This window comes from Herpailurus yagouaroundi, unplaced genomic scaffold, assembly GCF_014898765.1.
Source record: "Herpailurus yagouaroundi ecotype Mexico unplaced genomic scaffold, PumYag 221, whole genome shotgun sequence".
Taxonomy (NCBI): Eukaryota; Metazoa; Chordata; class Mammalia; order Carnivora; family Felidae; genus Herpailurus; species Herpailurus yagouaroundi.
Window position 1 is genome coordinate 10,210,841 of NW_024412452.1, and position 10,772 is coordinate 10,221,612.

A 10,772-nucleotide genomic window follows, 5' to 3' on the forward strand; every position below is an offset into this window, starting at 1 on the left:
GAGTGAATTATCATTTGAGAAATGTATGCAAAAGGACTCCAGTGGCAACAGCCCTGGTGCTGGCGGATTTGTTCCTTTTATGCTGCACTTGCATCAACAAAACTCACACCAGGCCTTATAAGCTGCCCAGAGTGAGGCCAGATACAACTCTGCTCCTGGAGAGAGAACCATACCAAGAATGGCAGTGGGCCTCCTCCCTCCACACCTCCCTCCTTAGGCCCTGCTGCCTGCAGCCCCCCCACCCCACCCTGCGTCGGCCTGGGACACCCATGCCGTGCCCCAAAGTGGGTGCAGTCGTGCCTTGTCTGGTGAAAGCCCAGGACAGTTAAAAGCTGAAGGGAAATGCCATCCAGAAAGATATCCCGTGTGCCCTCCTTATCCCCTGCCCATCACACGAGCTACTGAATCCTGGGCTGAGTCAACCTGGGTGTCCCCGGATACCTTCAGCCACCTCTGGAACTTCACCGTCCCCTATCGTTTCCCTTACCTTGCTGGATTTCCTCTGTTGGTCCCTAAAGTTGGGGAATTACAGACCAAGGGAGCTGTCTTAACACACCTGATAAGACTCACAGGCTTGTAGAAGTTTCCACAGTCCTGCGGTTCTTGCTCTTCTTTTCATAACTCATGTACTCTCCCTGGATAGCTGTTTCATTGCCTACATTACCAGCCATCAGCTCTGTCCCAAGTACCCTCTGCTCCCATATTCCCACAGTCCTCACACCTGATGTCTAATCCAGACTGAAATGACCAAGTGCCTATTGGACATCTCCACCCAGATGACCCTCCAAACCTGAACCCCTATCCCCTCCCTTCACGCTACTCTGCCTCCTGGGTTCCCTACCTCACAATCTTCCCCTTTGGTCCTTCAGGCAAGAGACCCCAAGTCAGTCTAGACACCCCACCTCATGCTCTGCAGCCAACTGGGGTCCCTTCCCAGTGGCCCTCCCCTCGGAGATGTCCCTCAGCTCTGCTGCCTCCCTCCCACCCTTGCTGGCCCCCCTCTGCTTCAGGCTCTGGTCCTGACACAGCTTCCTGATTCTGCCCCATCTTCAAACCCAGTGATTCCCAAGTGCCCCAGCCTGACTGGAGGGCAGTGCCAGCATGACTGGGTAATCCATTACAAATGCACATTCTCATGCTTCACCCAAATGGATGGAATCAGAAACTCTGGGGTGCCCAGGATACCTACCCTTCATCAGAAGAAGCGTGCATCAAATACCTGCTTAAGGCATCCCCGGGAACATTCCCCCACCCCCACCTGGTGACTCAGCCCAAGACTAAGGAGCTTGTGGGGGGTGGGCAGCAGGTGAGCAGGGCACACAGGATTTCTCTTCCAGTTATGAATGGCATTTTCCTTCAGCTTTTAGCTATACAGACGGGCACAACTGCACCCACTCTGGGGACATCGTATGGGAGTTCTACATGGTTTGGGTGACCTGGTGCAATGGCCTGATGCAGGTCTGTCTTCCTCATTAACTGAGGATTAACAGAAGTGTAGATACGGAGGGCAAAAAAAAACAAAACAAAACAACAACAAAAAAAAACAACCCAGAGGATAGGTTAGGGAAGGGTTGACTTGAGGGCTTGTGATTGTCCCCTGTGGAGAAGGGACACTGTAGCCATCATGAGGTATACTTATCTTTTGACAATTAAACTGAGTGCTTAGTGTGAAGTCTAAACTCCAGGCCCCATGGGAAGTTTTCCTGAGCCTTTCAGGTTCCTGGAAAAGCCCTCACTAGAGGATGGGGCATGCAAGGCAGCGGATAAAGTGGGAGCTGTCCAGCAGGGACAGAGTGCTGTCAGTCCTCACTGGCCGAGGCAGCTGAGAGCTAATGCCCAGGTCGTGAGCTCCTCTTCCGAGTTTCCCTCCTTGGGTGGGGACAGGGCAGTAGTCTCTCTCACCCTGATCAGGAATCTAAAGGGGGCATCGTTTCCCTTTGCAGTGTCAGGGTTGGCTCTGTTTCCTTCTAAGCATTTAGCACTGAGGCCAGACATTCACACCTTGTTGGCACAGTCGGCTGATAAACAATAAAGAGTCTATGATCCAAAGGGGTTTGTTGTGATTCAGGGTCCAAAGAGCCCAGAGATCACAAAGGAATGCTATCTGAATAAATTGAAGCTCTTAGAAAGTTCTTAGGGAGGTGCAGTCTGCCTTGACTTTGATTGAGAGAAGGAGGGGTATGGGAGGCAGGAGGCTAGACCAGGTACTGGAGGTACTCAATTTTTTGTAGTATGAGGAAACCCACCCTGAAGATTTGTTTTTTACCCCTCGTTTCAAAAATCAATGCAAAAAACCTCAAGAGTACAAAAATGTGTATTTTAGAAAGTAAACATCTCCTGCAATCTCAGACCTGAATCAGAGATGACCACAGTTAACAGTATGATGTGTATTCCTGCTAATTTTTTTTAGATTTTTCTATATTTTTATATTACTTCATAAAAATAGAATTATAACATGTTTTTACAACTATTCTTTAAGAAAATTGTTTAATTTTTGTTTTTATTTTTTATTTTTTTGAGGGTGGGGGCAGAGAGAGAGGAGGACAGAAGATCAGAGGCGGGCTCTGCTCTGAAGCAGTGATCCTGATGTGGGGCTTGAACTCACAAACTGGGAGACCATGACCCCAGCCAAGGCCGGAGGTTCAACCGACTGAGCCACCCAGGTGCCCCTTTACAATTGTTCTGAAACTTGCCATGTTCTCTTAATATTCTTGGATGTCTTTCCAAATCAGTTCAGGTAATTTTTTAAATGTTGGCATAGTTTTCTGCAGTAGGGATATATTATAAATTATTTAAACATATCCTATTGATGGGCTCTTGGGTCATTTCCAATTTCTTACTTACATAAACATCGCCGAAATTAATAAAACTTTATGTGCTTTCATGTGTGTGTGTATCTATATGATGATTTTCTTAAAGCAGAATTATTTGATTAGACAAGAACATTTGAAATATTGGTGGAAACTGCCAAACTTTTTTCTGAAAAGGTTGGACAAGTTTACACTCCTGCCAAGAGTGTCTGAGACCACTTTCTTCTTCACACACCAGACACTGAGTATCAATGATGTTTTTCAATTATTTTTTTGGTCCATTATATTTGTTTATTACATTTGGAAACATGCTAATCTTCCTATGACTCTTCAGCTTAGAATTGTTTTCCCGCCTGCTTATAAAAGTAATACAATGTTTTTTTCTTTTTTAAAGAAAAATTGGAAATAGATGTTTGCATCTTGTTTGCGTTAGTGGATAGTTGTCCAGCTGAGCCTCTCTGGATCTCCTTGTGCCCTAAAGAACCATCTTTCACATTTTTCCCAATCCAAAAGGAGAAACTTAGCACCTTCTTGTTTTATTTTTTATTTTTTTAAGTAGGTTCTATGCCCAATGTGGGGTTTTGAACTCCCAACCCTGAGATCAAGAGTGGCATGCTCTACCGACTGATCCAGCCAGGTGCCCTGGCACCTTCTTGTTCTAAAATTAAAATGTAAAAATTTTTAATAACTAATGACAATGAACCCATGTGGCATTTATTAACTTTTTTCTTTTTTGGTCTTTCTGAGAATGGCTGGTTCATGTCTGTCTATTTTTCCATTGGATGGTTCACTTTAATCTTCTTGAGTTATAAGAGTTCTTGGTACATTTCATCAGTGATTACGATTAGCCTTTAGCCTATCCCATCGGTTGCAAATATGTATCTTCCTTCCAGTTTAACATTTGCCTTTTGATTTTGTCTGGCAGCATGCACCTTATTGGTGTTTCTTTAATCAGATATCTTTTCTTTTTGTTGTCTGTATTTCATAACATTCTCAGGAAAGCTGGGTGCTTCTTTTGTTTTTTTTTTTAATTCATTATTTTATTTTTAGTTGTGATAAACTATACATAACATAAAGTGTACCATCTTAACCATTTTTAAGTGTACAGTTTAGTAATGTTAAGTATATTCACTTTACTGTGCAAATGATGTCCACGACGTTTTCATCTTGCAAAAATAAAGCTCTGTACCCATGAAACAACAACTTTCTCTAGTCTCTGGCAACCACCCTTCTATTTTCTGTTCATGTGACTTTGACGACCCTGGGTATCTGATGTAAGTGGTATCATACAGTATTTGTCGTTTTGTGACTGGCTCATTTTACTTCCCATAATGTCCTCAAGGTTCATCCATGTTGGAGCATGGGTCTGAATTTCCTTCCTTTTTAAGGCCGAGTAATATTCCATTGCATGTACATATCACATTTATTCATTCATTCATCCATTGAAGGACACTTGGTTTATCTTTACCTCTTGTCTACTGTGAGTAATGCTGCTATGAACATGAATGTACAAATACCTCCTCAAGACACTGCTTTCAATTCTTTGGGGCATATATCCAGAAGTGGCATTGCTGGATCACATGGTAATTCTATTTTGTTTGTTTTAGGAACAACCACAGTGTGTACCACAGCAGCTACACCACTTTACATTCCCACCAACAGTGTACAAGTGTTCCGATTTCTCCACATTTTTTCATAGCAGCCATCCTAATGGGTGTGAGGTGATATCTCTTGTGTCTTCCAAATAATAATAATAATAATAATAACAAATATTTATTTATTTTGGGGAGTAGTTTTAGGCTTACAGAAAAATTGAGCAGAAAGTACATTGATTTACCATATATGCCCTACCCCTCCACACACATAGCCTCCCCCACTGTCAACATCCCCAACCAGATTGATACATTTGTTACAATTGATGACCATACACTGACATGTTATTATTGCCCAAAGACCATAGTTTATATTAGAGTTCACTTTTGATGCTGTGCCTTTCATAGGTTTTGACAAATGTCTGATGACATGTATCCATCATTACAGTGTCATACAGAATAGTTTTGCTGTCCTAAAAATCCTCTGTGTTCCAGCCATTCATGCCTATTCACCTACTCCAACTCCTGGCAGTCACTGATTGTTTCATTGTCTCCATAGTTTTGATTTTCCAGAATGTCATATAGTTGGCATCACACACTATGTAGCCTTTTGATTTTTTATTTTATTTTTGTGAATCTTTTTTAGATTGGCTTTTTTCACTTAATCATATGCATTCAAGGTTGCTTCATGTCTTTTTATGGTTTGATAGCTCATTTATCTTTAGTAAGGAATAACAGCCCCACTGTCTGGATGGACACACAAGTTTATTTATCCAATCACCCACTGGAGGACATCTTAGATGCTTCCAAGTTTAAAGCTGTTCCAAACATCCTTGAGCAGGTATTTGTATAGACATGAATTTTCAACCCATTTGTATACCAAGTTGTGTGACTGCAGGATGATACAGTGAGGGTGTGTTTAGTTTTGTAAGAAACTTCCAAACAACCTTCCACAACGGCTGTACCCATTTTGCATTCCCAGCAGCAATGTTGGTCCATATCACTGTGGCTTTGATATGTAACTGAGCACTTCTTTCTAATGTCAAAAAGTTTCTTCCACTTGGGAGTTGTTGATCTTTTCATTTCTTGTGGGGAAGCAAATAGCAAATATAATTTATTCAGACACTCTTTTGCCATTTTCTTTTTGTCAAACTAGAAATTCATTTCTTTTCTTCTGATTAAAAAGGAATACTCGGGGCGCCTGGGTGGCGCAGTCGGTTAAGCGTCCGACTTCAGCCAGGTCACGATCTCACGGTCTGTGAGTTCGAGCCCCGCGTCGGGCTCTGGGCTGATGGCTCAGAGCCTGGAGCCTGTTTCCGATTCTGTGTCTCCCTCTCTCTCTGCCCCTCGCCCGTTCATGCTCTGTCTCTCTCTGTCCCCAAAATAAATAAACGTTGAAAAAAAAATTAAAAAAAAATAAAAAGGAATACTCACTCAAAACATTTCAGGGGAAAAAAAGTATGAAGTGGAAAATGAAAATCCCCACCATGCAGAAAGCCACTATGAATTAAACTCTTTGCAGACATTTTCAATACAAATACACATTTAGAAAAATGCTATTGTACTGTACATGCTGCTTTATAACTACATAATTTATTTCAGTTTTTATTATTTTTCATTTGCCACTAGAATATTAGATCCAGGAAGGCAGTAATTGCTTTTACTTTTTTTCTCTCACTGCTGTATCCCTTGTGACTAGAGGAAGGCCTGACATATGTGGGCACTCAATAAATATCTGTTACATGAAGAAATAAGCAAATCCCACTTTTATTACCTAACACGATGTCTTGGAATTTCTTTTTTCTGTGTCCATAGGTATATATATTTTCAGCAACATCTATTTTACTGGCTGTATATATTTCAATGTATTTCTTGAACCAGTCCTTTTCTGACTGGCTATCTAACTAACTAGTTTCCAATCTGTCATTATTATAAACAATACTGCAATAAGTATGTTTTTACTTATGCTTGTGTATCTGTGGGGTTATCTCCTTGGATCATTCCAAAAGGAGAAATTTCTTGGTCAAGTAGAATGCACATTTTAATTATAAATCATTTTGCTGCTCAACATCACTCATCATCATGGAAATACAAATCAAAACCACAATGAGATATCACCTCACTCCTGTCAGAATGGCTAACATTAACCACTCAGGCAACAACAGATGTTGGCAAGGATCCAGAGAGAGAGCATCTCTTTTGCATTGTTGGTGGCAACGCAAGCTGGTGCAGCCACTCTGGAAAACAGTATGCGGGTTCCTCAAAAAACTGAAAATAGAACTACCCTACGACCCAGCAATTGCACTACTAGGTATTTATCCAAGGGATACAGGTATGTTGTTTCGAAGGGACACACGCACCTCAATGTTTATAGCAGCACTATCAACAATAGCCAAAGTATGGAAAGAGCCCAAATGTCCATCGATGGATGAATGGATAAAGAAGATGTGGTACATAGATACAATGGAGTATTAGTCGGCAATCAAAAAGAATGAAATCTTGCCATTTGCAACCACGTGGATGGAACTAGAGAGTATTATGCTAAGCGAAATTAGTCGGAGAAAGACAAATATCATATGACTTCACTCATATGAGGACTTTAAGATACAAAACAGATGAACATAAGGGAAGGGAAACAAAAATAATATAAAAACAGGGAGGGGGACAAAACACAAGAGACTCATAAATATTTAGAACAAACAGAGGGTTGCTGGAAGGTTGTGGGAAGGGAGATGGGCTAAATGGGTGAGGGGCACTAAGGAATCTACTCCTGAAATCATTGTTGCACTATATACTAACTTGAATGTAAATTAAAAAAATAAATAAAATAAAAAATAAATCATTTTGCTAAGCCAGACCTCCAGAAAGTAATTGCAATTTATTCTCCCACTCAAGTACAAGAATGCTCATTTCCTTTTTTTTATTTTTTTTTTTATTTTTTTAATGTTTATTCACTTTTGAGAGAGAGACAGAGTGTGAGCAGTGGAAGGGCAGAGGGAGAGGGGGACACAGAATCCGAAGCAGGCTCCAGGCTCCGAGCTGTCAGCACAGAGCCCGACGCAGGGCTTGAACTCACAGACTGTGAGATCATGACCTGAGCCAAAGTCAGACGCTTAACCAACTGAGCCACCCAGGTGCCCCAAGAGTGCTCATTTCCTTACAACCTAGCTAAAGAGCATCAAACCTTTTAATCTTTGCAATCTAATAGGTAAAAAATAATGCTATCTTGGGTTTAAATTCACATTTATTTGGTTATCAATGAGCCACACATCTTTTCTTGTTTATTGTCAATATGTATTAGGTTTTGTGCATTTTTAATTGTTATTAGGGTGTTTAATCTTTTCTTATTGATTTACAATAACTACATATTAGAGATATTAATTAACCTTTTGTATATTGTGAATGTTGCAAATATTTATTCTTAGTTTATCATTTTTTCAAAAATTATTTTCTTGGTATTTTCCAACCAGAAGTTTTACTTAAATTTTTTTTAATTGAAGAATAACACACATACAGACAAGTGAATTTTAAGTGTGCAGTGAGTCTTTACACCCACGTAACCATACCCAAATCAGATTTTCATGTAACTTCTCACAGTCAATAATCCTCCCAAGATAAACACTACTCCGATAAAGTTTTAACTTCCGACATAAAAATATCTGCCTTACCCTTCATGGTATGTCCCTTTGGGCCATGTTTAAAGAAATCATTCCTCAACTCATAATTATGTAAATATTCACCTACATTTTATTCTGACGCTTTTGTTACTTCGTATCTTATACTGAAACTTCTACTGAATCCTGCTGAAATCTATTCTAATATAAACTGAGATAGGTTCAGACTTTCCTGTCTTCTCTGTTCCCCCAAGAGCTACTACCCAACACTATTTGTTAACTAGTCAATATCACTTACAAACCAGTCAACACCATCTCCGTGATTTGAAATGTTCTCTTTCTGCACTCTGCTTTCTTCCTTTATCTGCCTACTTATTTCTGCGTTAGCACCTCACCACTTTATTTGTTTGTTCGTTCTTTTTCGAGAAAGAGAGAGAGTGTGCAAGTGTGGGAGAGAGGCAGAGGGAGAGAATCTCGAGCAGGGCCCACACTCCTGATGCGGGGCTCAATCCATGACTACAGGATTATGACCTGAGTTAAAATCAAGAGCCAGATGCACAACCAACTGAGCCACCCAGGCATCCCTGTATCTCACCATTTCAAATACAGCTCTAGGGGTTTTTTATGTTTTTGTTTTTTAAATTTAAACCAGTGGCGTTTTTTTTTAATATGAAATTTATTGTCAAATTGGTTTCCATACAACACCCAGTGCTCCTCCCAACAGATGCCCTCCTCAATGCCCATCACCCACCCACCCCTCCCTCCCACCCCCCATCAACCCTCAGTTTATTCTCAGTTTTTAAGAGTCTCTTATGGTTTGGCTCTCTCCCTCTTTAATTTTTTTTTTTTTCCTTCCCCTCCCCATGGTCTTCTGTTAAGTTTCTCAGGATCCACATAAGACTGAAAACATATGGTATCTGTCTTTCTCTGTATGACTTATTTCATTCAGCTCTAGGTTTTAATATATGCAGAAATAAATATTGCATTGTTACTCTCTTTCAAATATTTCTTGGTTATTACTGTTTATTTGTTCTTCCAGAAAAACTTTAAAACCATTTTGTGAAATTCTTTCACCAAATCCCCCCTAAAAAATTTGAGATCCTAACTGGAATTACACTGAATTTTATACTAATTTATATACTGTTTATATCTTTATACTGTTGGACTTTCCACTTATGTCTTTCCACCTATTCAAAACTTTCTTTATCTTCCTCAATAACATCAGCAAGATTTCATCATATAGGTCCTGCACAGTTCTGTTTTTCTTAACTAGGTTTTTGTATTTTTATTTGCTACTATCTGTGTATGTATTTTTTAAATGTTTATTTTATTTTTGAGAGGAAGAGAGAACATGCAGGGGAGGGGCAAAGACGGGGGACACAGGATCCCAAGCGGGCCCCACGCTGACAGCAGCGAGCCCTACAAGGGGCTTGAACCCACAAACTGAGAGACCACAACCTAAGGTGAAGTCGAATGCTTGACTGACTCAGTCACCCAGGCACCCCTATTTGCTACTACATTAACATTTTTGTCATATTTCCTTTTTAATGCTTATTTATTTTTGAGAGAGAGAGAGAGAGAGAGAGACAGACAGACAGACAGACAGAGTGTGAGCGGGGGAGGGGCAGAGAGAGAGGGAGACACAGAATCCCAAGCAGGCTCCAGGCTCTGAGCTGTCAGCACAGAGCCCTATCGGGCCTTGAACTCACACACCTTGAGATCATGACCTGAGCCAAAGTCAGACGCTTAACTGACTAAGCCATCCTGGTGCCCCATACATTTTTGTTATATTTTCCAACTCATTACTGACGTATAGGAAATATAAACATTTTATTATGTACACATACATATTATACACACATTATCTAGTCATCTTAAACTCATTAGTTTGAAGTTTTTCTTTCCTAGGTAGATAATCTATCGTCTGAAAATATTTCAACCAATATCTCTACCTTTGATTTATTTTCTTATTTTTATTACACTATTTAGAACTTTCAGAACAATGTTTAATGTTTTGCCCTTACAAATGGCATTCTTGTCTTTAATGAAAATGTGTCTACTTCAGTGTTCTTAACCCATCCCCTCCAACCTTCACAGGTTTTGGTTCATTACGTCTGAGGGGGGGGGATCCAGGTGACTGTGCTTTGTTAGCTACACAGGTAATATCGAAGCATCTTCTTTCCCAATACAACACTGAGGACCCTACTCTAGTATTATTCAATATAATTTGCATTATTTTTCATCTTAAGGACATATTGCTCCATTCTAGGTTTAAGAGCTATTCATTGGGAGTTGGATTTCATAAAATGCCCTTTTCAGCATCTCAATGATCCTCCCACTAAAATAAACTATGAAAACATACCTGTTTGTAGTCACCCAGAACTACCAAAGCAGGTAGGACATAAAAGGCCAGTCTTCTAGAGAGAGGAATCTCATTTGGGCAAATCTGATATTCTGTGCCCTCTTCCTCTGGAGACATCCTTCCATGTTAGAGCAGCACAGGGAAGAGACCAAGAAGTGGCTCAGTTGGTTGAGTGTTCGACTCTTGATTTTGGCTCAGGTCATGATCCCAGGATCGTGGGATCAAGCCCTGCATCAGGTACTGTGCTGAGCATGGAGCCTGCTTAAGATTCTCTCTCTTTCTCTCTGACCATTTCCTTGGCTCGCAAGCGTGCTCTATCTCTCTTTCTCTCTCTCTCTCAAATTAAAAAGAAGAAGAAGAAGAAGAAGAAGAAGAAGAAGAAGAAGAAGAAGAA

At 40.4% G+C, this 10,772-nt stretch overlaps 1 long non-coding RNA gene across 1 annotated transcript; it reads right to left on the reverse strand.

The window, feature by feature from the left end:
* Positions 1–4,564: 4,564 nt before the first annotated feature.
* LOC121019247 (uncharacterized) lies at positions 4,565–10,611 on the reverse strand. The gene is made up of 2 exons (XR_005785509.1): positions 10,379–10,611; positions 4,565–5,487 (listed from the first exon to the last, which is right to left on the reverse strand). It is a non-coding gene; the product is annotated as an uncharacterized LOC121019247 (long non-coding RNA).
* Positions 10,612–10,772: the final 161 nt, after the last annotated feature.